The following is a 27,612-nucleotide window of genomic DNA, read 5'->3' as shown; positions in this document are numbered from 1 at the left end:
GTGCAGCAAGTGTTTATGGAGAGTTAACAGCCTGCAAGAGCAGGAGGGGGGCAGGGACACGCTCCCCGAGCAGACTGCGCGCAATGCTTCCTGCAGATGAAGGGGTGGATGGACAGACGGACAGGCACGGCACCGTCCGGTTAGAGTGCCAGAAGTGTTAAGAAAATATTACGTCCCTAAAGAGGGTCTGTGTACTCATAGACCACTTCTCGGGGGTGAGGCAGTATCCTTATCCTCCCCATCACAAAGATGGGGAAAATGAGGCCCAAAACACTTCGGCAATTAGCACAGATAGTTTACAGTAAAACAAGGAACAGAGTAGAGATATCCTTGTTCCCTGTCCTGGTTTAGCAAAAAAGGTGTCTCTTCGCTCCCTCAATTTAAAAGTAAGTTTCATTTCTACGTTGTCCAAGACGTGTGGTGTCCCTGAGGGCTGCTGTACTGGACGTTAGTGTCAGTCTGGCTTCCAGATGGGACAGAAAGCCTCCGTGTATCCTCTCACCATCCATAACCCCAGTACTCACTGCATTGCTGGTGCCCTCACTCGCCCTGATGGGCTCACTGCCGGTTAGGAGAAGCAGCCATGTTCTGTGCCCTTTCCCTTCTTGCCATCTCGCAGAGACAGGGCCCTCCTTCTGTGCCAGAAGTCCCAGCTCAAGTGTCAATTTATGCATACTCCATGCATAATTGAGGTGTCCTCTGCACAGTTGATCTGGGCATGTGAAGTGAAGGCAGATTTCCTCCAAGTACAGCTCCTACTGAGGCAGAGAAGTGCAGTGGTGGGCTTGGGACAACCTAAGCATCGGTCTTCTATGGGTATAGCTGTAGTGTGTTGTTTTTTGCTCGTAGAAATGACTAGTGGCCTTCACAGCCTCCTTGGGGCTCCCTGGGGTTCAGGTATGCTCCTCATTGCTGTACTCCATGCCAGATGGTTTTCCTGATCAGGATGGACAATGAAAGGCACTTCTTCCTCTCCTGAACCCTGTTATGACAATTTTCATGCCACATTTACTCTTGTAACACATCGAGTGCTCTTTGAATGGCCTAGGGGTTGTCTGTTAGGGAGCTGGACTCTTGCTATGATGTTCCAGTAGCCCGTTTTTAATATCCGGGGCTTAATCTTCCAGTTTCTATTTGTCTTTCCTTTAGGTGAATCTGGAATCACCTTCTGTTCAATCAAGCTGGAGTTTCCTTGCCTAAGGGGTTTACCTAGTGGAGAGGAAGGCAGAGAACAAATGCAACACCATCTGAAGCTAAAATGCTCCAGCCTTGTCTGTGGCCTCCTTCAGAGTCCTTCCTTCTTTGCTTGCAGAGACAGGGTGCATGAGACCACACGATGGTCTGGTACCAGAGAGGGATGGACTCACCCACTCCTTCTTTCCCTAGAGGTTTGTTGAGTAATATTTCTTTTTTATGCTTTAACTATCAGTCTGAACAATATTCTACTTGTTTTTCTAATTCAATTCTGGAGATACTCTTTTAAAATCTTGTACATCATATTACAAAGATATTAAATGCAAAATCTTTTGTGATATTTACATGTCATACTATCCTGGAAGCAGAAGAAAGGGGTCATTGTACCACAGATGGTTAAATGAGGAATGTGGTTCTTAATTTGAATAACATCTTTCAGCCCTTGTAGAGATTTGCCCTTACAGGTGTGTGCTCTGGGATGCCCCATCACAGCAGGCCTGACAGCAATTGTGGGTGAACAGATGCATCCCAGTCTGCATTTGCGGTTCATTGCTGGGCGTCTGCTGCCTTCGGTGGAGAAAACAGAGCAATGGTGGTTCCTCCCTTCCTCCCCAGCCTGGAGGAAAGAGTCTGTTTCTGAAGCTAGCAAAGGGGGAGACCTAATCCCTCCTGTCCTGCCGATTACTCAAAAGCAGAGGCTTTCTAAGCTTGTGATTTTGCATGTCCCTGCACATCTACAGCATCTGACAGCATGTCAGAGCTTGATCTGTTTATCCTCAGCTCCCTGGGACGCAGAGGAGTGTGTTCCCCTCTCCTCCTTTTGTTTAATGGATGAGCAGTGGAGAAGAGATGCTAAAGCTCAGCCTGACTGTCTTGCCCACATCCATCAAAGAAAGCCACAGTAGAGATAGGAGCCTGTCACCAAGTCTTTCTCCTCCACGCAGAGGGTCTCTGTGGCATTGGCCAACAGGGCCACTGTAAGCACCAGGGAGGCACCGGCGGGGTCTGGGGGAATACCCCCCTGCCTGGGCAGCCCCAGGTGGTGCAGACAGGGAGATTCCCTGGACCAAGCCTGCTCCGTAGCCATGCTCACAGGTCGCCCACCTGTGTTGTTCCCTAAAAATAAGGGAATTCTTCAGCCGGTATGCAAGAGCAAATCAACACACTAAGTCGAGATACTTGTTTTTATTTCAGTGCTGCAGAATTAGGTGCTAGGAAACTAACGCAGCCAGCACACCTTTAAGGAAACACATAGGGTCTTTTATACAAAACTGTAACAAAGAAGAAATCACATAGAAATAGCTGATTGGTCACTTGTACTTTATATCACAAAAGCTTGTTAGCGTATGTCCTAATTTCTGTCTAGCTCATTATAGTAAGGTGGTCCTACATTTACATATAAAATCTCCTCCTAGCTGTGTTTTTTAGTATTATAACTAGCTAAGGCAATTTGAAGTTACACCTTCATCCCATCAGCTACCACTAAGTTACGGTTTCACCTTACATTCTGTTGCAGTTCCTGCTTAGACAATGTCCAAGGTAGTCTCAACGTAGGTAATTGCAGACATTAGTCCTAGAGACTTTCCATTCTCCTTGTCATGGTCTCAGAACCATCATGGTTGCCCAATTTTGTAGATTTTTTAATGCCTTTCGACTTTGTCGATCTTTAACTCTTTCCAGCATCATCTGGAGTTCATGTTCCCATTGCCCCCGTGCTGGTCCCTCCATCTGGGATAGACGATGACCTCGTTACCTCCTTTCTGGCATCTTAGGCACATGCTGCAGAGAAAAGCATTCCCACTGCTCTGTGTGCATGATGTAGCGAAGTCCTGTAAGTGCTTAACTAGGCTTGACTGGGTGGTTACGTGTTGGATTTGAACTGCTAAGCCTGCATTTGCAGTGGAAAACTCAAATAGTGTAAAAATTGTAAAGTGACTCATAAAATGACTAACATGACATCTATATAGACTTCAGGAGACATTTTCTACCCTTTTCATACCCAATCACAGATTAATTCATCAGTTTGATAAAATAAAAAGTAATTAATATATTTCTGTCATGTATCTCCTTGCAGTCAGAATGATAAAATATTCACAAGAGAGGTGGCTTGGAAACATGAATTTGATTAAGATGATTTAAAAAGAAAGAAACTTTAATTAAAGTCTAGAAAGGTCATCGAGTCCTACCATCAGATAATGGTGAAATTATAAAACAGATGGCAAATGTCCCCGAGAAGAAGAGAAGCAGTGGTCTGGAAAAAGAGAAAGAGATACTGTTAACAAAGTAAGATGCCACTTAGCAGAGGCATTGCTCTAACAGCCTGGAGAGCAGGCAGAAATGGTCAGACAATTTAGACCTGCAGAACTAGACCTTTTGACTGCTATTAACAAAATTAAACTTTTGGAGAAGAATGTTTTATTTAGGTTTGTCTCAGTCATTTCACTCATTTCTTTTTTTCACATGCCCTGTGGTAGAGGAAGTCCCTCTACTGTCTCCAGAGAGAGTAAACCTGAATTGATTTGAAACCTTGTTCTTGAGGCAAGCTAAAGGTGAGGACCAACTGACCCTGCTATTCATGGATAGCTGTGCAGAGCTGAAACCTGGAGTCAAAAGGTCTTGTTGGCAACAAACATCTGTGTGTCTTAATCCCGCTGGTTGAATGAGCTGTGTGTGCTTGGGAAGGGCTGTGGACTGGATTGTGATACGGTCACCCCAGGGTTAGACTCCCATTGTATTAGAAGCTGTAGACACGCATGGAAGACTCCTGTGCTTTTGCTACGACCATTCAATCTAGCTACAACTGGAAATGCAAACAGTGAAGATGCAGTGGCAGAATTTTTTATCAAGCTGGCAATCTGGCTGCATATTTTGGTGGACCTGCACTGTTTTCTGGCCCAGCCTGCCATGTCGTTGTCAATAGGGAAGAGAATGAAAGCTGGCAGCGTCATTCTGCAGTGGTATCAATACACTGCAGCAGCTGTGACTGGACCCACGTCAAAAAAGATACACAGGTTTACAGACATTGGCAAAATGAGGGGAGTGACTTCCTTGTGACATGCCCCTGGCTAGAGAGGCTTCTTCAGCTTGCATGAGAGTCTGGAAGACTCTGATGATCTAGATAAGGGGATTGAGTGCACCCTCAGTAAGTTTGCAGATGACACCAAGCTAGGTGGGAGTGTTGATCTGCTTGAGGGTCGGCAGGCTCTACAGAGGAACCTGGACAGGTTGGATCAATTGGCCAAGGCCAATGGGATGAGGTTCAATAAGGCCAAGTGCCGGGTCCTGCATTTCGGTCACAACAACCCCAGGCAACGCTACAGGCTTGGGGCAGAGTGGCTGGAAAGCTGCCCAGCAGAAAAGGACCTGGGGGTGTTGGTGGACAGCCGGCTGAACATGAGCCAGCAGTGTGCCCAGGTGGCCAAGGTGGCCAACGGCATCCTGGCCTGTATCAGGAATAGCATGGCCAGCAGGAGCAGGGCAGTGATGGTGCCTCTGTACTGGGCACTGGTGAGGCCTCACCTCGAGTGCTGTGTCCAGTTCTGGGCCCCTCACTACAGGAGGGACATTGAGCTGCTGGAGCGTGTCCAGAGGAGAGCCACCAAGCTGGTGAGGGGTCTAGAGAACAAGTCATAGGAGGAGAGGCTGAGGGAACTGGGCATGTTTAGTTTGGAGAAGAGGAGGCTGAGGGGAGACCTCATTGCCCTCTACAGCCCCCTGAAAGGAGGGTGTAGAGAGGTGGGTGTTGGCCTCTTCTCCCAAGGGAATAATGACAGGACCAGAGGAAATGGTCTGAAGTTGGGGCAGGGGAGGATTAGATTCGATATTAGGAAGAGTGACTTTACTGAGAGGGTGGTCAGGCACTGGAACAGCCTGCCCAGGGAGGTGGTGGAGTCGCCATCCCTGGAGGTATTTAAGAAACGTGTAGACGTGGCACTTCAGGGCATGCTCTAGTGCCCGAGACTGTTGGTTTGTGTCTGTGGGTGGGTGTGGGGTGTGGTTGTGGGTGTTTGGTTTGGTTTGGTTTTGGTGTTGTGTTTTTGTTTTTTTTTTCCCTTTTTTTTGTTGGTTGGACTCAATGATCTTAAAGGTCCCTTTCAACCAAGAAGATTCTGTGATTCTGTGAAGACAGAGGCCATCAGATGTCCTCTAAGGATGGGACAGAGTGCTTACTGCATCAGGAGCAGATGAATAAGGAATAATTCATCACTCAGCCACTTTTTTTCTCTCTAATTCTTTGGAAGAAACTATGGGACTTCACTAGGGGCGTGAAGGTTCAAAACAAACCACAGGAGGTGGTTTGTCACATGGCTAATAGCTCCACTGGAACTCATCATTAATGTTTCCAAAAGGGATGGAGAAACACTTGGAAGAGAGTCCATGGGAGTTTATTACTATCAAAGATGCTGGTTTTGGCTCGGAAAGTTCTCAAATTGCAAAGCTTGGGAGCTAGAAGAGCTTTCCAGGGAGGTATTACTATATATACTATACACTTGCCCTATCCTCCTGCTCTTCCCTGGGCGTCTGCTTTTGGTTGGCTGATGTTGGAGACAGAACATCAGGTGAGATAGACCCATGGTTTAACCCAATGAGGCTATTCTTATAATCTTAGTTACGTTTTCAGCTAGGTTAAAGCTACTTATGTCCCCACTTCTGTGATTCCTCTCTGACCCCAAGGCCTTAATGGCCACAAACCACAGGAGTGAAGGCTAGAAGGAACTGCAGGAGCTCATCTGTCCACTTCCTTGGTCCTTGTCAGGGTCACTTTGGCCTGACTTGTTCCTGGCAGATGTGTCTGTCCATCCTGAGAAATCAAGACCATCTCTCCGAGGGCTCTCATTAGTGCTGTGTTGTCTTGAGCATTAGAAAGTGTTTCATACTGTCAGGCCTAAACCCATCATGCTACTGTCTTAATCTGTTCTCTTTATTCTGTCTCCAGAGGGCATGAAGACCAGGGCATGACACTTCCAAATAACATTCACTTATAACCAGAAACTTTTACTTTTTTGGAAGACCATGGTCAGTGACAAGAATAGGAAAATCAAGCAGATGAGGAAACCATGAGATTGTAGTGAATGCATCATTTTTGGTCCAAGAAGCAGAGGTGTACCCAGCTTGCCCCATGGCTTAGCTGTTATCTTCCATGTTGTAGGACTATGTCACCTGTTGTAATGTAATATTTGTGGGGAGGAATTGTGTAGCATCTGTGGGAACATGGAGCTATGAAAGTCCTCTATCCTTTCTGTCTATTTTTGAGGAAAATAAGGAGGTTTCAAAAAAACTTTGAAAACCTGTAGTATTTTTAGTTGCCGTATCCATGTCACTGTGATTACTGCCCTGTTCAGTGTGGGCTGTTACATGGTGCTTCCCCAGAAATCCTACTGCTGCTCACAGAGCGTTGTCAAGTCTCAGTGTTAGGGAGGGCCAGGCTCAGGGCTGCTCATGCAACCCTAATTCACCATGATCTCATCTTCACCTACCCTGTCACAGTCTAATTTTTCCACTAAAGCCTTTCTCAGTTAATGCAGTGAAGGGATGGCACTCGCTCACTGAGAAGCTATTGGAGACACTTTGCTCCTTATTGTTGGATGCACAGCCCCAGGTGAGAGCCCCTGGGGTTTTCTTGTGCCCATTGCTGCCAGGTGAGTGGATGGAGGGCTGAAGAGATATTAAGAGCAAAGGTTTGCAAGGAGGCTGAGTACCTGCCTGCAGTGTACCTGATTTGTGGGAGTACCACACTTTTATAGCACCTCTTGTGGCACCCAGGAGGGTTCAGCCCTCACCACCTGCGGACCTCTGGGGACCGAGCCATGCTGAGTAAAATGTAAGAGGGGTGAGAGGGAAGTGGGAGCATCACACTGTGATTCCCAGCTACAACAAATGTATTTCTCTTCTCTTCCCAGCCTTTATGCACACCTTTCTAACCTTGCAGACAGAGAAGGCAGTAAATGCTCTCCTTTGCTGCCCAGCATTGAGTCACACCTCAAGCACATTCGTTATGGTGAGGAGTGCCATTGTGGAAGATACGTTGAGTGGCTACATAATTAAACATGCCAGCAAAATATAGATACACCAAATGACTTCCCAGGGTCTCACGCTTCACAAACCAAACGGTGAAGGAATCTCATTGACTGCAGCAGCAGACGGGTTTCTCCCATCATCCGAGTCAGCTTTGATGTTGCTGCCTCTCAAACAGCATCCTCGGCATCTGTCTCAGGCTCTCAGCAGGGCTATGCATGATTTGAAGTGATGGTCTCAGACATTGAAATCACAGCTCCTCGTCCCACATCACAGATAAAAGCAGGTGAAGACAGGCAAAACTGAGCTGTGACACATGCTATCTGGCAGGGCGGGCTGAGGGAGACAAGCCAGGTTCTGCCTACAGGGTGTGCGCCACGATGAGAGCAGGGCTGGGTGAACAGGGTGCTGATCCCTGAACAGCCATACTTCTCAGGGATTTCTTTAATACTTAAAAGTATTAACAAAGACAACCAGCAATTTTCAAGGCTATCATGGACTGTAAATGGCTGATGAGCCCTACACCCCGTGCAGGAGTCCTACAGCTGGGTGGACAGCATGAGTGGGTACGTGCACCTCCACCACTGCAGTGAAATGGGTCTGTGAGCCTCAGCTGGGGTCTGCTTCATAAAGTGGCCTTCAAATGTCACCCGTTGAGTTCTGCATCCCCTGACCCAGCACCTGCTTTCCTTTCCAGTCATCTCTGTGCTTCAACGCGGCTTCTTCATCCTAGTAAACTCAAAGACCAAGCCAATTTTCATGTGCGGTGTTTTATTTGTACAGCTCGCATATGAAAGATCAAAGGTGGGCTAATGGGGATGCTCTTTTCCCTGACATCCTCAGCATCCCTTTGGCTAGCTGAGATATTAAAGACGCATGACAGCATAGACCAAACTCTCTTGGTTATCTCTTGGGCACACATTGGATGAACTGAGGCAGACAGAAACCAGATCTACATGCCTCTTTCTTTTTTCTTTCTGAAGGAAAATCCAGCGCCCAGGAGCCAGGGATCTAACACACCAGAATTCGACCTTTTGTTGTTGTTGTTGTTGTTGTTGTTTTCTACAGAAATTAGTTGAGTTTCTTTTGCTTTCTCTTTTACCTGTTATTGCATGTTTGCTATGTTTTCCAGAAAGTTTCTTTGATTTACAGTGCATTATGGATTCTAAAGGAAATAACTCCCCTTATTTTTGCCTATTTAAATTGCTTAATATGTTTAAACATTTTCTCCTCCTGCCCAAGGCAGTATGAAAGAAGGGCTTCCACAGTGGCGTCCTCAGGGCGGACTCGCTGCTTTCATGTAGGTACCCAAGTTTACAGTTTCCCTCAATCACTGAAAACATTCCACCAACAGAAATGGGGTGATTTAGGTAAACTTCTTTGCAAAAAGAAAATTTGAAGGCCATTGCTCAAGCGATCTTTTAGTCATTTTAATCCATGGCTAATGCTCTTAAAACAAAACTAAACTTACTGTTATATTACTGAAATGTAAAAATCAAACTCTTATTTCAGAATTAGATCTAGGGAAGGTGTACCAGAATTTTCAAGGTTTCAAGGAAGAAAAGTTGAAAATGAGCACATTTTTGCAAATTGACCCCCTTCATCTCACCAGGGAAATGGAAACATAATTTGGGTATTTCAGAACACTCCAAGTGGATTTTAACTTTTAAAAAGTTTAAAACCAATTGTTTCACTGTAAATGAAAGACAAATGTGGTTTATTATAGATACCCAAAGAAAATACAGGGGGACACCCTCCTGCAGGTGTTTACACCTGCAGCATGTTTCTCAGTGGTGTTGAAGTGATTCATCTCCAGCAGAGGAGGAGAACGTCACCGTATTTCTCCCAGACAGGAGCGGGGGCGTCAGTCCCCCCGAAGGTCATTTGCATCCTAAAGTGACCGATTTCAGTTGGGTCCGGTCTCAATCAAGAAGCATTTGTGAGCACCCTGCATTAGCATATGTGCATGCCTGGAGACAAGAGTCGAGCCGGTAATTTGCACGTCCGTGTGACAAAGTCTGCAGAAAGACTTCACGCTGAGGGCTGCAGAGCACCTGCCCGGGTAGAAAAGATCAGCTTACCCTTTAGCGGTTGAATGAGCTGCTAATGGCTTTCAAGCACAGGAGATGACTCCACCTGGCCACCCAACCGGATATTTGCATTTCCAAAGAGAGGAGACCTCTCCCTAGCCCGAAGGGAAAATTGGTGAAATTGCTTCCTGTTCGAGGGGGATCAATGTATACGTGATGCAATGACTAAAGGGAAATTTGAATTCAAGAAGGAGAAGCAACAGGCTGCACCAACCTTGATTTATTTGTTTCCCTGTGAATGCAAACTGCGAATGGAGAAAGGGCATCCCGTGAGCAAGCCCCTGGTGAGGTGTCTCCAGGCTGTGGACTCATCACGGTGGAGTAAGCTTCCTATTGGTTTTGACCTTGCAACAACCATATGAAAAGCTCTTTTCTTTTCCTTTTTGTGATGGATGTCATTATGAACCTATGAAATGTTATGGTGCCTGCTTTGGACTTTTTTTTTGTGTGTGTGTGTGTAGGGGGGGGCTTTAATTTTACCTGGCTTTGTGTTAAGTGTGATTTCAAAGGGATGGGCTAAAATCAGGGTATTTGTTTCTATGGTGTGGTGAACTCTCATGCTGTGTACCAACTCGGTCTGGCAGTGCTCTGAACCCAACGTATTTGGAGAAACGTGCTGATGAGCTTTTAGGCAGCAGGAGCAGGGCGTGTTTGGATGCTAAAAGGTTTGAGGAAGTCTGTAACAGGGGTACAAATACATGCATACAAACAGAAAAGTCGATGAAATGTAAGCATTGTCACACACACAGTGTATGCTGAATAAATACCAAGTACATACACTTAAGTCCAGAAACAGTCTAGTGTATTGCCAAAAGAAGCAATGCATTTATATCTGGTTATGTGGGATGTATAGTTATGTCATTACAACGTGCTTATCGCCAGCTGGATGTGATAGATAGCCGTATAAGTACATCTTGTTTATTAACTCATACTTATGGTATAAGGCCATATAAACACCATATATTCATAGCCACATAAAAATCTCTCCTACTTATCAGCTCATCATCTCACTTCCTATCTCAGCAGAAAATGTCTTCTCTCTTACTGAATCTTCTTGGCTCGCGCTTCTTATTTAGATGAATGATTCTGCCCTTTAGCTTCCCAGATGCAATGTGGGGATAGAGCTCGTACGAAAATGCTTGGCATAAAACAGATCACAGAAAACAAGTCTGGGAGAGTCGTGGGGAAGTTATGTTGTTGATTCGCCGGCTATGAGCAAGGACTGGCAATGCTTGTGTCATACTTGTGGAAAGTTTCGTTACTAGCCTGACAACCGCTCCATAAGAGAAGAGGAGCAGAGCAGAGCTAGCTCGCATCTGTCCCACCACCCCCGGTGATGGAGCAGGGCAGGCTGGGGGCAGGGAGGGGACAAACCCCAACCCCAGGGCATCAGCCTCTGTGCCTGCAACTGCAAGACAGCAGTTTTAAGGTGTGGATGGCAGTCCAGTTTTGCTCTTTATTTTGAGCTCTCCTTGCTTCTGGCAGTGCCTAGGGTGCCTACAGGACAGCTTGTCTACATCTGTACATGGAGATGTTATTTTTTTATTGCAATAGCGAGTCAAGAAAATGCTAACACTGAAGGCTATGTGAGAGCAGGAGACTTTGTGTAGTGCACAGTAACCTTTTAATATCAGTTGCTGTTTTGAAGCCTTTCTGAAGGGTTTAGGCTAACATCCCCATTTTGTAGGGGGGAAACTGAGGCATGGGAGCTTGCTAAGGTCCCAAACCAGGTCTGATAACAGAGTTGGAATTAAGGTTTCTGAGTCACTGTTATTACCAAATAAACAGCATACAGAATAGCTGATTCAGATGAAAGATGCTTGTCTACTTTATTGATTTACACAATCGTCTGTGACCCTGATGCTGTAGGACAGATGATGCTACTACTACCTCATAGTAAGGAGATATTACAAAGGCTTTGCAGACTCATTTTTGTCTGATCCCTTACTCAGGAGCATCCAAGCCAGAAGCAATTCATAACTTGTTCCTCCTAGGCAAATTACCATTAATATCTTACCATTTTGTTCTTTCCTGAAAGGAGTTGTGGATATGCAGTAAGTTTCTTAGAAAAGCTGTTCTGAAGCATTTTCAGATAATTTAATCCCTTCCACCCCATATTTAACCTGCTTTCCTAAAACAACAAGGCATATACAATTGCAGGAGCCATCCACCAGCAGTCTCTTCATCTTCCCCTTGACCGTTAGTAAGGGTGAGCCCCTCAGTTGATGCCAACTATAGCTGGCAGAGGGATAGAGATCTCAATGATACTTGGTTCTTGGGAGTTTTGTGAAACTGGCGGCGGGGGGGGGGGGGGGGGGAAAGCCCTTGGGGGCTACCACCACAGAGTCCAGCATGACCTTCCCAGGTGTGGGCAGAGTTGGGTGGTAGATAGGGGAGCACCTGAAGTATGATGAGTGTGGACTGCTGTGAAGGGATATATCAAAATCCAGGGCATACAAGCAGTAGCTCTGCTCTCTTGGACTACCTTGTTCCCTCTCTAAACTCTCCTTTGGTGCCTCTGGGAATCATGAAATACAGTTGTCTGAGGAAGGGCATGGGGAATGCCCAACAAATGAGAAACTTGCTCTAAGTTACTTGACATCTTATTGAGACTGTACCACACTGGAGGCATGAGAACATGGATCAAAAACTGCATGTTTTGGGGACTTGGGATTTTCCTTCTCAATGATGTCATGTCTCTTCCATGATGCAAGTCACTGGGTCTTTGCTGGCTTCAACAGAGACATGCCAGCTTCCTGTGGGTGAAGGGGCCTTCCATCTTCAGCCCAGAGGGCTTGTGTGATACTGGCGGTTAATTATCTCACTGGTCCAGGACTGATTGCAGCTCCTGGGAAGGGGTCACCTGGGGAAGTGAGGTAACATGACACGCACTCCAGCTATGTGGTCCCAAACAAGATGCTCTGGTGTTGCAAATGTCTGTCTCGTCCTACTCTATGTTCATGACCTTGCTTTTCTGTGAGATGTTGAAGTGTAGCTAACCCTTGGCAGATGCAGGTTCCTCACTCCTGGATGGAAGTGGACAGTTTCTTGAGGGTCAGACAGTGCTTGGTTTTGTTTTAAAAATAGGAGGGGCAGCAGGGAAAGTCTTTCAGTCCTCTGCTATTCCTTGAGCAGTGTAAGAAGGCAGCTGCCTTTCCCTAAAGAAAACCCTAGTTAAGTCTGGAAGGAGCACGGTGCAGCTTGAGATGACCTGGTCTCATAAGGAAAATGTCGGGGATCTTGCAGCTCACCCCATGGTTGCTGCAGCGTGTGTGTGGTGCATTACTCAGAGTTGAGGAGATAATGCTCCTGGAGAGAAGCTGATACGTCTGCTGAGCAAAGCTGCAGTGCTCTTAGATGACTGGTAAAGCAGTGAGGTGCTTCTTGAATTACACCGACTCAGACTCCCAATTTTGCCATCTTTTCTCTGTGTGTTTTTTTGTTTTGTGTTTTTTTTTTTTTACCCAGTGCACTTCCACAACATGAAAGCCCAGTAAGTGACACTCAGCTGCTATCAACTCTGTTTTAATATGGACTTTTCTGAGGGAGGGGAGAAAAAAAAAAAAAAAAAAAAAAGGCAGCTTTTCCAAGGTCATTAGCTGACAATTGCAGCCTGTTTCAAAATTGCTTGCACTCTCTGCTAATTGGTCTACCAGACCTGTTCATTTGTTAATTTGATGCCATTAGGTAACTGGCACATCTCTGCTGCAGACAGAGTAAGGCAAGGGCTGAGGATGCTGTTTTGGTCTGTTTCTTTGGACTGTTTGAGGGGACCTGAAACAGAGCAAGGCTGCTCTGTGCCTGCCAAGGGGGGACCCATCCTCAGGGGAGGTAGGGTGCTGTAGAGACATCCTAGGCTGAGTGTCAACCCTGCTGGGTGGTATAAAACCTGGGCTCTGGGGTGAAGGGGATAGGCTGAATGAATAGATTGCTTTAGGTTGAGTGAATAGCTCAGCTTTAAAGCAATTATTGCAATTACTTAGATTGGCCCCAATTGATTTGGTTTGGATTTGCAAAGTGAAAGAAAAAAGATGTTTCGGGGTTAAATGAATGCTTTATTTGACCAAAAATGAGTCCTGTAAATAGGAGTGAAAGGTTGGACCCACAGAACAGGTACCAATACCTGCCATGTCCCCCTCCTCTCCTCCAGGTGCCTCCTCCTCCTGGTGCCACTTATGACACCATAACCTGGGACAAGGACTTGGGCCTCAGTCATCGACCTTCCAGGAGATTGCCTTGGGAATGGGCAGCCATCCACCTCCCCTGCTGTTTGTGCGAAACGCAAATGGACAGAGGGGAAACAGAGGCATGACCGGCTCTGCTCTCAGCCTGGTGAGGCCAAGCTCAGGAGGGAAGCACAGATCCCAGTACATGGGGATACCCTGCTGTGCCCAGCCCTAAATATACCTACACTTGGATGGTTAGGCTATTTTTGGAGGAGAAAGACTTTGAATTCAACAGGGATGGGATTTGAACTGAGATTAATGCCTGAGATGCTGCAGCAGGAGAGACATCAGCTGTCTCTCAATCTGTGAAAGGTGCCAAATGCCCTGAAACTATTTATACAGTTAAGAGTACTCAGTGAATGCAACCCAAACTCTTTCAGGCTGGCTGAAACGGGATCTTTTAGCAGCTTCACTCTGCTTTTAAAACAATTGCTCTTCCCTGTATATCAGGTCTGCTTCCTTCAGCCTGCTGCACAGCTGTGCCAGGCAGAAATGCAGCCCATCTGAAAACCAGTGTTACTGGTTGATGGTATCTCTGTGTTATGGCTGCCATTTGCCAAAACAGCAGGTCCTTAATTTCTTTGGTGTGGGGAAGGAAAATTAATTAGCTCAGCTGATGCACAGGGCTGCTGGGTGTTGCCAGGAAAAGGCCCATCTTCAGCTCCCTGTGCTGTCCTGGGTGTATGGGGAACTTGTGTCATGGTCAGAGCCAGGGGTCAGCCTGGACTTTCAGCAGCTCTGCCTCCCTCCAGTACTGACCCTTACCTCTGTGTCCAAAGAAGAGCCCTAGAACCAAGTATTGTGTTGCTCGTCCCATGGGACCACCTCCTAGCCCCCTTCTACTCTTTGCTTGTATCCTTCATCCTCTGCCTTCCCTTTATCCTTCATCCCAACGAGGCCAGGAACATCTCAGACTCAAAACTTGCTGTCTTAAAAGCATTTGCTATTTTCCAGAGAGTGTGTTTGAACCCCGCGGTTTACCACCACGCATGCGGATTGTTGCTGCCTGTGCCCCATTGCAAGGGCAGCAGAGTGTGACACGAAGGGCTGCATCCACATGTGGGAGGGCAAACCTCTCCTCCTTCATCTCCGTGAAGGGCTTTACTGATGGCAGCACGAGCAGAAAAGGGTGTCTTGGCAGCAAGAGCAATGCTAACGACTTAAAAATCCAACTTTAGAGCAGTTTTGCTGCTTTTAAATTAGGTAGAAAAATTATCCCTGTTGTTACAGGGCATTCTCAGCTCCTGGCTGGGATTTGCTACATAACACTGGTACTTTTTTTTACCCTGTGCACCTAAGAAAACACTATTTTGGTGTGTGATGGAGGTGTTGGGCACAGTAATTGAAGCAGGTCCCAGGAGCACCACACCAGGGTGGTAAGTGAAGGGGACACTGGATCCTACCTTGGACCTGCCCGTGTGTCAGGGCTAAGCCCAGGTCCACGTTTGGAAAGCTGGGAGTGGGGAACTGGTCAGGCACCTCTGGTGGGGACCTGGCTTCGAATGGGTAAACCGTGTTGTGGTGATGTTGGAAGAAAACAAGCAAAAACCCAATAATTCTCCCTAGACCGGGGCTTTCGCCAGCCCAGCTATGTTAGTCGCAAATCGCACCTCGTTGTGCCTGACAGTCACAGCTAGGCTGGAAAAAGCTCGTCCTCTTGACCCAGCACCAGGAGCCAGAGGGTTTAGCGGGCTCTTCCTTGCTGTGTTTTGAGAGTTTCTTAAGAAAACACTTTCCTTCTGTGGGTGATTTCACAAGTTGGGAGAAAAGCAGCTGTTGGTGGTTCACAGCTCGGATTTCCCTGAGAAGTGTAAAATCTCAGCTGGACACCACGATGATAGATTTTTATAGATTTCCCTCCCTCCACGTCCACCAGGCAGCTAAACCCAACAGTAAGCTACAGTGCGTTTCTCTGTGTTTAACTTCTCCTTGAGATAATCCATTTGCCTCTGTTCTTTGAAAACTTACTGAATAAGCCACTTGTTTCACACTGGTGGGGAAATAACACTTTGGGGGCCCCTTTTGTGCCTGTCTTATGTATAACAGAAGCGTGGAGTTTTATAAAGTCTAATAAATACCCAGCTCTGCCAGATGTTAGCTTGCCTTTTTTTTTTTTTCCTCTTTTTATTTTTTTTTCCCTCTACTAGAAAGGAGGTCAGAATTTGAGTTCCAGACTTTAGCTGGCTGCAAATAAAATGGGACTGTTTCTAAGAGACATGTTGTGACAGTGTAAATTATCACATTTTGGATGGTGTTAAATATAGAAATGCCACTTAAGAGGGGATGCGTTTTGTTCGGCGTCTGATATTTGTCTCGTCAAGACATCCCTGTGAGATGGTGTCTGTTTATTATCTGCGCACATTTTTACTCTATTATTCTGCTCTGTCTGCTGACAACGTTTAACGAAGAAGTTGTAGCCTTTTCTGTGCTTCATGGTGCTTGAGAGATAGGGGCAGGCCATTGCGTAGCTTGTGGGGACTGACTCCAAATTAGCCTGCCGTTGAGAAATCCCCACTCGCAAGATCTGCCTCTTCCTCTCTGGGAGAAACATTTGGGTTGAACGCAGGGAGCGGAGGCAGGTGAAAGATGCCAAAAGGCTGTGCTAACACAGGGTCCCCTGGCTACAGCCAGGGCAGAGAGGATGGAGGGTCCACAGGAGGCAGGCGGAGAGGCTGGAGAGATGGACCTGGCGAGGAGATGGGATACAGCCCAAGGCAGGCAAGCCAGGGTGAGGAAGAAAAACATTTTCCTTAGGCTGGAACAGACAAAATTCACTGGAGTGGACAGTTTTGAAGTTTGTTCAGTTATTTTGGCTAAGCCTAGCTCATTGGTGGCTCTGTTTCCTTCCCACATTGGAAAAGCGTGTGTTTGGTCTCATTTATAAAATGAAAAAGTGCCATTTTCTTTATGTTTTATGCTCTCTGTTGCTTCTCAAGAGTGGTAATTGCACGGAAACTTGCATGGTTTATAACTAAAGGAGTCTTAATTTTAATACATACAAAATTACACCAATTTAAGCCTCATTTAGTTAGAAGCAGTGCAGTTTTCCATCAAATGCCTCTCCAAACAGAAGCTGGTTTTGCACTTAAAGTAGATTTTTCAGTTGTAACTTTATCTTCCCCACTTTGGTCTCAGGTCCATTAAACTTAATCGCGATCATATACTATTACCTGTTCAGTTAATGAAAAATAGTTTTCTCCAAAGGTAAAGTGTTATAATTAAGGGCTCTGCATAGCCACGATAGCTTTTGTGCCTTCAACCTTTTTTCATTTTTAAAATTGGTTCATTCCGTGCAGAGCAAAAGGCCTGAAATGCTTATGAGACAAAATAATTCTGTTCAGACGATGAGAAAAATAATTACATTGGATTACACGGCCACAGATAAAATTTTTGTCCTGACCATAGGTCATCAGACAGATCTGATAAAATTGTAGGCCAGTGTTGCCCAATAAGTTAATAGTGGCGTGGCTTCTATTCAGAATTATACCAGGCTGCTTATCAAGCAGTAATGAGACTCATGCACCATGGCGCATGCGGTCTGGCCGGAGAGCCCAGCCCGTGGAGGAGAACAGGTCCATACCTCCATCCACAGCACCCATGGGCATGCCAGCACTTCGGAGAGACGACAGTTCAGGCCCAACTGAGCTAAAGTGAAATAATTTGTTTGGATATTCACATCATCAAATTGTTTTGTCAAAATTGCTGGAGGTGTTTTTTTTTGCCTATGCGCTGAATTAATTTTGTATTCTCTTCATCATCCTCTAAATTAGAAAAAAAAAAAATCCTGCATGGAAAATTCCTGATCTGTGCTAATAAAAATATGTTCTTGTGTATGTTCTTATGATGCACATCCAGCTATATAAATATAGATGATTTGTAGCTATACACAAATAAAGTGGGATTTTCAAAAGCAGTCTAACTACTCCCAGCCTAAACTACTTGGAGTAAAAGCAGGGAGAGTTCATAATTAAATTCACCAGGAGCTGTGCTAGTCCCCTGCTGAGTGCTTTTAAACATTCCTCTCCTTAGACTCTACTGGGAGAGAAATATACTGTATTTATAGCCATCTTGTTTCAATATAAACATGTCAAACTGTAAATCTCAGACACAGAGATGGGCTCAAGCTGAAAAATTCACATCCAGATTTCCAACATCCTTATATTTCAGATCAGCTCTGTCGTGGGCTTCGGGTCTGAGGACCTGGGGCTGGTTTTTTGTCTAGGTCCAGCTTCCTTGCGTTTGGAGAGGGTTAGCTCACGGACCCCGTGTCCCACTGAGCTCCAGTCGTACTGATGCATGTGGTTTGGCGTAACTCGGCGTGCACTGAATTAGCTCCTGATTTCTCTCACCTCCAAGCTGCTTTCCAGGGGTGAAACCTCCCTTTGTCTTTCAGCACCTACATCCCCTTTAACCTTGCTCCAGTTCAGAAGATGATTATGCGTTTCCTCTACAATGGGAGCAGCACGTACCTGTCTTTGGTTTCACATTTTCGTTTCACGTCCCTGTGTCTTTCCTTCCGTGCCCTGTGCTGAAAAGAGCCTAATAATGCAAGGGCAACAACAAAAATAGCATTGTGGTTATTATGGGTTTTGGACAGGTTTCTTGCTGGGAACTGATCGGTCTGTGAAATGGACCACGTGCCTCAGGACAGGATGCTTCTGTCTGCTCGGGCTCCTCTGGTGGGAGTCACAGGTTGGAGAAACAAAGCAAAAACCCGGTAACGTTGGCTAATTTGGGAAATGACAGCAGCGATCAGTGTGTTGACAATTCCAAGCTTGTTTAAGCAATAGATCTGAGGTAGACAGTGGGGGGGGGGGGGGGGGGGAAATGGGGAAATGTTTCCATAACGACTGACACGTGAATGCTGCTAACGTTCCCGCAAGGTGCTGGTGTGTGTTCATGGCACACGCACCTCCTAGAAAGGTGTGCATGCTCTGCAGATGTTTTCTTGGAGCGGGAGATGTCCTAATAAGCAGGTACATTGTTCCACGTGTTTTAATCACGAACGGCAGTGAGTGGCTGCTTCGATTCTCCTGACCCTTTTTTTTTTTTTAGTTCTTCCCTTTTTGACCTTTTCTTTTCCTAGCCTGTCACAAATGAAGAATGATTATTAACAGAAAGAAAAAAGGGAGGGGAAAAAAAAAAAAAGAAAAAAGGAAAAAAAAAAAAAAGAAAGTAAGAAGATTATGCTTGAGGGAGACAGAGGACTTGGGAACATAAAGGAGAGTGGAAGTGTGTTTTGTAGCATTTGTTTTCTCTGCTGCCATTTTATTGCTTTTCTGGGAGCCCTGCCAGAAAAATGGTGAGTAGCACTTTAATTAAAGAAGGCTCTGTGTGCGCTCCAGCTGTTCCTCATGTGACCGGCCTGTCTACGGGCAAAGCAAAGGATGCTCCTGCCAGCTCGCCCAAATCAATGCTAACCTAATTCCCGACCACACACTGTCAAGCGTTCGTGCAAACCTGCAGCATTTAGGGCACTGCCTGCGAGCCAGACGCTGGGCGCCCCGTCCTCTTCTTGGTATCCTCACGTATCTGAAGGCGGAATCTGGCAGTGGGGTTGCTTGGGGGGTGTATGAGTGCGTGGAGGGAGGTGGGGCTTCCCTTAAAATATTTTCTCTGCCCGTAGCAATATCCGTTACCCGTAAGCAGACTGTGCTGCCTGGAAGCAGCACAGTCCCTTGTTCTGGGCTCCCCAGTTCAAGAAGGACAGGCAACTGCTGGAGAGGGTACAGCAGAGGGCTACAAAGATGATGAGGGGCCTGGAGCATCTCTCTGATGAGGAGAGGCTGAGGGACTTGGGTCTTTTTAGTCTGGAGAAGAGAAGACTGAGGGGGGATCTGATCAATGCTTATAAATACTTCAAGGGAGGGTGTCAAGAGGACGGGGCTGGTCTTTTTTCAGTGGTGCCCAGGGACAGGACAAGAGGAAATGGGCACAAACTTGAATCTAAGAAGTTCCACCTAAACGTGAGGAGGAACTTCTTTCCTGTGAGGGTGGCAGAGCCCTGGAAGAGGCTGCCCAGGGAGGTGGTGGAGTCTCCTTCTCTGGAGACGTTCAAACCCACCTGGACACATTCCTGTGCAACCTGCTCTGGGTGGACCTGCTTTGGCAGGGGGGTTGGACTAGATGATCTCCAGAGGTCCCTTCCAACCCCATGTGATTCAGTGAAGGAAGGGTGTTTTGGGGTTGGTGGTGGAAGATTGGGCCCCCACTGAAGTTTCTGGGAAAGTAGAAATTGGCCGTGAATGAGTATGACTAATTTTTCAGCAGTAACCTAGATCTGAGATGCCCAAGGCTCAGGGAAGACCAGTGCATTGTTGCTTTTTTTTTTTGAGGGTATTTTTTGCTGCCTTTGGAGAAAAACAAATTCAGCTGGAAAAGAAGAGGTCAGCTATGCCAATGCACCTAAGATGAAAATCCAGCTGTGTGTCTGGAAGGTGCTATATGAATTCAACAGCTATGTTAAGAAAATGCTAATAAAACAAAGCTGCATAACGGGATGGAAATTTTTATGATGACCCCATAAGAAAGCTGACAGAGGATCTTAAAAATGGTGTTTCTCGTGAAACTGTCCTCTGAACCTAGTTTCTTGTGGAAGACAATGTTTACTGCGCTGATGTAAGCTATGTAGTCCCTTAAGACAATAGGTTGGACTGAGTTCTTGTTCACACTACGGGGCCCCTTTGCAGCCCTCTGCCAGCGTGGAGGGCACGAAGATGAATGTGATGTTGTTTGTGCCCACTGTAGGGCCATTCTCCAGTGCCAGGCAGGCGTAAAGGGGCCTCTCTGTAAGCAAGAGCGTAATAGAACCCCGTGTAATAAAACCCCGTGCTTTTGTCACAGCAGCTCGGAGGCATCACTGCCATTGCCAATGTCGCTCCTGACGTACTAATTTGGGTGCGACACGAAACATTGAGGCGTAAGCTAGAGTGTCCTGCAGCTGAAGTGGTTTATTGTACTTTCACACACCTCACCTCCTCCTAGTAAGCAACATGAAGCCGCTTCCTCCCACAGCGGTACAGAGCCCAGCCTCCTGCGTTGACCTGCGCGAGACCTTTTTTTGGGAGCTTTCCAACCCTTTCCCTTTCATAGCTTGAGAATTGCTCCTTCTGTATTTGTCCATCTATCTCCCTGCACACCCGGGTCTATTCCCACAGTTTATGGCAGGGGAGACGAATTGATATAATACATCGAGCTTTTGTACTTCTGAAAGTCAGCTTCAGAGTGGTGGGGACAGGGTGGATTTCATCCCCCTTCCAAAAAAAAAAAGCAGAAATGGAGGCAAAAACCTAATAAAAGGGGAGATGTTATCTGGGTGTGAGAGAAGCACAGAGGTTTGGATGGAGTCTTGGTGTGCAGGTGGGAGGCTAGAGCTCTACCTTGCATGCTTTGTCCAGCCTTAACGTGGTTGCAGAAGTCCTCACGGTAGCTGAACAACTGTTGATGCATGTCAATAATATTTAAAATAGAGTCAGCTCAGTCCTTTCTGGTGGAGAAGCTGTGTTGCCAGCTGAGGATAGTTTCTGAGCAGAAGCTGGAGGCTTTTGTGTGACGTTTTCTATGTGCATTTACTGTGAAAACCAAGTGATGCTCTGGGCCCTCCCTTTGCACATCAACCAAGTTGTCAGTGTCACATTTGGGTTCCATCAAATATAGCAATGTGTTTTCCTCGGATATGGCAATACGTGTGTATGCTGCATGTATGCAGGGGCTGCTGTTAGTGGCAGAGTCTGGTGATGGTCATCTCCTCTGCTTGTGAGCTTGCCACATGCTCTCTTCTTGGCTGGATATCCAAGGAATGCAGAGCCTTTTTTTTTTTTTTGCACTCAAATGCCAGTCTCCTTTCAGTGACATCATCTGTTCATTTGCACCCCAGCTCTGCCCTCTGAAGTGGTTTATCTGTTTTCTGCAGTCCAGTTTCTCTCTGGGTGATGCCATTATGGGAGTCTTTAATTTCTCTGGTGCTGCCTTTCAGTTCAATATCAGATTGTTTCCTCCGTCCATGCAAGTTTCTTTTACAACAAAACTCATAAATTATTTTTTTTTCCCTAGACTTTATATTTTGGCTTGCTAGGCAGTTTACCTTCTCTTCACGTACATCTGAGTGAACTTTGTTTGTCCTGGCGGCTTTGAAGTACAGGCTCAGAAGCAGCAACAACTTCATGAGCTAAAAATGATCTGGGCAGAGTTCGTGCTCATATAGGAAGCCCTTTGTTGTTCTGTGCATCAGGTGCTGGGGGATAATATGAGAAACACTATCTTCTGGTACAATGACACGGGTTCCTTGTTAGCAGAATTATTTCCAAAATGCACTCGGAGATGGCATTCGTACAGTCCCTGGATTACTTCTGGTGCTTCTCACAAGTTTTTTTGCTTTCTGCAACTTGGATACCTCTCTCCTGGTTACAGGCAGACTACTGTGTCTTTTGATAATATTTACTTATTTATGGTACAAGTGTTTGTTAATTTGCTGGAGCTAGTGCTTGCCAGCATGCTGGCCTCCCTAAAGGCCCTGCTTTTACTGTCCTTCTGTTGTGGTCTAGCAGATGCCCTTATACTTTGGGTGTGCCAGGCTGTGAACCAGGGTTGTGTCAACTTTGCATAAACATTGGCAGGAGATCTGCTCCTGGTATCTGCCTCTGTTGGGTGAGGTTGTCTCTCAGTGGTCCTCCTTTGACTCCCTGACATCCATACAAGAGCAACTGAGGGGTTTTCTTGGTCCAAGCCCTGCTTCTGTTGCCATCCACACAGCTGTCCAGTTATTGACAACCCCATCTCCATTCTGTCCTGAGTTGTACTTAATTCATGTGATGTGTGATTCCCACCACAAAAGGGCTGCTATCTTTTGCCATTTCTTCATAAAGCATTTGGTGACCAGACGCAGACATGCCCATCTAAGCACAGCAGTCTTTGGCCTGTGGCATTTATTATAGCTGGATGCTCGGCTTGGCACTCTCTTAGCTCTTTTTCCTTAATCTTCTGTTAGGCTAAGGCAAACTACCCTGCATAGAAAATGGGAACTTGGGTTTTGGACTTGTAAATCAATTTTCCATGCCCAGATGTTTTTCCGGTGGAAACATGGATGTTGTAGGAAGTTGGACAAATAGGTTTAATTCCAACACAAGGTCAGGATGTGGCCAAGGTACGTACCCAGCCTGGCAGCTCCAGCACTCCCCATCCTGCTCAAACACAGCTATGCTTTCTCCACTTTGTATCTCTCCAGGCTGATTGTTTCTAAGCCATCATGTTTCATGTGCCTTGTGAAGAATGACAGCGTGAAAGGACGTAAGTCTATAAACCTGGATTAGTTCAGTATTGACAAACCTAGAAATGCTTCAGTCTAAGATGATGTTCCAGCAGTGTGCAAACAGATCTGGAGCTGGAACAGTCTCTGTTCTTTGCAATGGTACCAAGGGAAAGACTACTAAGAGAATAAGTGATCTACAGTACAGTCAGACATCTTGGAGACATCAGGCTGGGACGCTGAGGAGACCTCAGAATCATAGAATGGGTCTGGTTGGAAAAGATCATCGAGTTCCAACCCCCCTGCCCTGGGCAGGGACACCTCCCCTAGACCAGGTTGCTCAAAGCCCCATCCAGCCTGGCCTTGAACACCTCCAGGGATGGGGCAGCCACAACTTCTCTGGGCAACCTGTTCCAGTGCCTCACCACCCTCACAGTAAGGAATTTCTTCCTAACATCTAATCTAAATCTCCCCTCTTTCAGTTTAAAACCACTACCCCTTGTCTTATCGCTTCACTCCCTCGTAAAGAGACCCTTCCCATCCCTCCTGTAGGCCCCCTAGAGACAGCCACCGGCCAGCCATGGCCTTGAACAGCTTGCCAAAATTGAAATCGGATCTAGTGCCAGCACTAAAAAAGATCAGTTTAGAGCTTGGTCTCCACTTAATTCTGTGCACACCGAAAACAAGCCTGATGTTATGGTATTAACATGCCATGTATCATAAATATCAGTAGCACTGTTTTGGACACAGACTAAAGTAACTGCTGCGTGACTTCCCGCTCAGGAATAGCGATGCTGCAAGCATGGTGAAGTGGCTCGTAAACCCCCCGCGCCCAACACGGCACACCATTGAAGCCCTTAAAACATTTCTTCAGCTGTAGGACAATAATACCTTTCTCAAGCAGGACAAGGCAGCTAGCCGGATTCCCATGTAGATGCTGTCTTGGGTACTTGGGAAGTGGTAATGGGATACAGGATCTTTGCCTGTCAGTGCTTTGGATGCAGTGCAGGTGGGTCTGACCACAGTTTTTGCTGTGGTACCAACGCTGATGCTGGTGGACTTGGGGAAGCTGCACTGGGACGAGCAATGGGGAATAGTGGTGTGTTCAGGCTGAAGTGCTTTAGGGGGAGAATAGAGCTGATAAACTACAAGGTGACTTAAAGCTTCTCCAAAAACTGAATTAAGTCCACTTGTCTGGATAGATATATTATGATTATTGCTATTATCAGTTGTTTTTCCTAACACAATCAGGACTGGGTGGTTCCAGGTGCTGTACTAACGACGAGCAGAACCCAGGCCATGCCCTACAGAGTTTGCAGTCTAAATCTAGGATTAGCAACAGCACGCAGGTACAGGCAGATGGGGCAGCATAAGGAAGCAGTGCCGTGACGCCAGCCAGCAGAGCAGGCTGTGGTGGCACCTTAGCAGCAGCTTAGGAAAGATCCAGGTTTTTGGAGATGTTGTGGCAAAGGAGAATCCGAAGGATCAGCTCAGAGCGAGATGTAGAAGGCATCAGGGTGCCTGTTTCAAAGCGTGGCTGTGGAAAATTGCATCACAGGCTGAGCTCTTAAAGGTGGCCTCTTGGCCCAGAGATAACAGGTAGTGGGGAGAGTGGGTGAAAAAGAAAAGGAAGCGGCTCGTGTTGGAGTCAGTGTTGTGGGGGGAGCTTTGGAGGGCATACAGGCACAAATCGTGAGTGGTGGGTCTCTGCAGCAGCATTCAGAGCAGCTCTGAAGGGGCGAGGACTTTATTTGTGAGCAGCAGAAGAGATAATCCTGCCGTAACTGAGAAGCTGAGAACTTGGCCAGGCTTTTGGCTGTGCAGGATGACAGAAAAGGCCATTTCTGAGTGGCGGTATTTGGACTGAACCTGGAAGGTTTAGCTTGGAGGTGTTGATCCTGGGAAAGGCATGCTACGTGGTGAAATGGCCCCTGGAAGGGTGATCTTGCTTGGGTTCTGGTGTGGAAAGAAGAAGGAGGCTAGAGTTTGCCTTGGGGACTTGGTCTAGGCTCACAGTTGAGGGACAGTGCAAAGCTTTGTTTGAGCAGGTCTGGAGTCAGGATTGAACGAGGAACCACCCACATGGAAGTCCAAGATGGGGGTAGTCTTGGAGGCAAGTTGCAGTGGGAGAAGGCAGCATAATCCAGCAGGGCCCTCTCATCAGGGGACAAGGGAGGTGAGGAGCATCTTCAGAGAGATTGTCGGGGAGGTATGAGTAGAAACAGGATGGAAGAGTGTAATGGAATCCAAAGGAAAACAAATCCTCAGGAAGGTGAGATGTCTGAGTGAGGATGGGGTGAATGCAAAGAGGCTGGAGGCAGAAAGCTGGATCTGAGATGATGAAGACAGATGTCTGGAAACCAGACAGTCTGTTTGGCCAGAAATTTTGGGTTCTGTATGTCTGCTTTTGATCTCACTATGAACATAAGTAAAATATTTCCAGTTTTCTGGCAAAGTGGATGTCCCTAGACCATGCAGCTGCTCGGTGAAAGCAGCTTTGTTATCAGGATGGTGGCCAACATTGCGATGACATTATACAGCTGTTTGGGGCCCTACCGTCTTGACTGCATTCATCACCTGCCTTCAAACTGGTCCCAGCTATCCAGTCCTGACCCACTGGAAACCTCTGCCTTGCACTGAGCTAACGTTTATCAAACTTGATAGGCTTTGAATAAAACAACTCCTGATCCAGGGGACTTGAATGTTTTGACAAAGCTTTGGTCTCATCCCGAAATCTCCAAGCAGCTCTAGCCATTGATGACTTTGACATCTGCGATCTGAGCTGAGCACAAGGAGAAGGTGCAGTATTTCTTCAGTAGATGCCAGGCTATTCTGATGGCTGATGCCATTGTGATGGCTGATGTTTTGGCAGCTAAGCCATAGCAATGAAGGTTTGTGTTGTAGGACCTAATTCTAACAGGAGTTTTAAGACCTTAATCTTTGGGGGGGAGGGGTAGAAGCCTCACTGAATTGGCAAACACCCAAACCATAGTAATAACCTCTGAGCGCTCCAGGAGTTTTTTCATAGCAGCTGGATGAGGAACGAGAGACAGAGCAGGGGGGGTTGGAAGTGCAGCCCTTCTGATGATTTTTTTCACCACGCTGGATTGTCCCTGCGCTCCCTTGGCAAGAAACCCAAACCGTGCTGCGCTCCCTCTCCTTGGCCACCTCCATGGCGGAGCTGCTGGCCTCCATGTGCCGGGGTGCAAGGGAGATGTGTTTATGCTTATCACCCAGTGGAAAAGCAGGGACCGCGTGCACAGATGTTTCAGATTGTAATATGATAAGAGGTTTGCCCCCATCACTCTACTAACAGATCAAGAAAGGGGAAATTCCTCAGGCATGTGGGATCTCCCAGCTGTGGAAGGAACCACTGTCCTGGTCTTCCCTGTCCAAGTCAGCAGCTGAACCGCTGCTCCTAGTACAGGATAGTGCCATGAAGCTAATATAGAAAATGGAGAGGATACACTGAATATGTCAGATCCAGGTTTCCCAGGGAGACTAAAAAGTCTCACCCCTTCATTAACACTGCCTGATGTGGCTTCATGGCCTTGGACAGGAAGGCAACAGGGAGCAAAGTCTTCCTTCCCAGCACAGCTGCATCTCCCCGGTGGCAGGGAAATACCCTCTGAAATCCAAGGTGCACAGGCCATAGAGGGTGAGTTTACTGGCCTCCTACTTTTCTGGCAGGCAAGAAACATTTTCATGGTTTTCAGATTTGGCTTTGGGAGGACAGGTGGTGCTACTGTGGCCTGGTAGAGAGGTGGGCTGAGTGACGGGGTTGGACGGGAGGATTGTGTGGTACCTTCCTCCTCCTCACTGAACCCACTGGCAGATGAATTTTCTGAACCAGTAAATTCATGTGAGCACCTATCCTTTTAGGTGGCACAATTGGGTTTTTGTGTTCCAATGAGGCCTCAAGGCCCTGGTGGAGATCAGTCCCAGCTTCCAGCAGGGCACTGTATGTTCACAGCCCTGCTACGGTGGCTCGGGTTGGAGGAGGCTGGAAATAGGAGTGTCATCACAAGTCGTTCGGTACATCAGTGCTGGAGCCACAGCAGAATGCCATTGTCCCCGGGCACTCCGTGTCTTCTGCTCACCCATGCTGTATCCTGTGCCTGACTTTGACAGATGCAGATGTTCCAGCTCTGTTCCAGTTTGTCACCCAAAATCTTTGAGATTTTCTTACTCTTCTGAGGTCAGCAGACACGGATGGCAGAAGAAGGCTATCCTTTTGCTGGCCATTTGAAGTTACTTGGGAGGGTCTCTCCTTGCTATAAAAACACCCTCGTGATTTCCCCTTTTCCTTTCTAGGCTTTTGGACTCATTGATGCACTCAAAGGACTACTTTTGTGGGCTGGGGAGATGTTGCTGTGCTGAGGAGGTGAAGCAGGAGATTTGGTCTGACGTGGAGAGAGACAGAGCCCTCATTTTGGTGAGCTCCGCTTTCCCCTGTGCTTGGGGGTCCATGAAGCTCCCCAAACCAGCCCATCTGGGTGCAGGGGCCATTCAGGGAGGGAGAGACACCCCTCTGTGGGACTTTCAGCTGCAGAACCCCAAGGAGCGATGCTGAATATATGTGCATGTCTGCGTGTGCATCCACTTTAATCGCTTTTTAAATGTGCATCTCCTTCCTAGCAAAGTATTGTAAGAGAGTAAAGGGGTGTCCCCAATTCCCCATCTGCTCCTGCAAAACCTGCTCACATCCTCTCTCACGCCTGAAAAACTAGTACAGAAGAGACTTTCCTTCTCTCTTTTTCACTTTGTAATGAGAGGAACAATCTTTCATTGTTAGATTTTAAAATTATCCTCTTCTGTCAGAGTCTGACTCCTACACCTAGCA

The sequence above is a fragment of the Numenius arquata genome, chromosome 6, assembly GCF_964106895.1.
Source record: "Numenius arquata chromosome 6, bNumArq3.hap1.1, whole genome shotgun sequence".
Taxonomy (NCBI): domain Eukaryota; kingdom Metazoa; phylum Chordata; class Aves; order Charadriiformes; family Scolopacidae; genus Numenius; species Numenius arquata.
The sequence above is the reverse complement of the archived record's forward strand: the minus strand, read 5'-3'. Positions refer to the sequence as shown.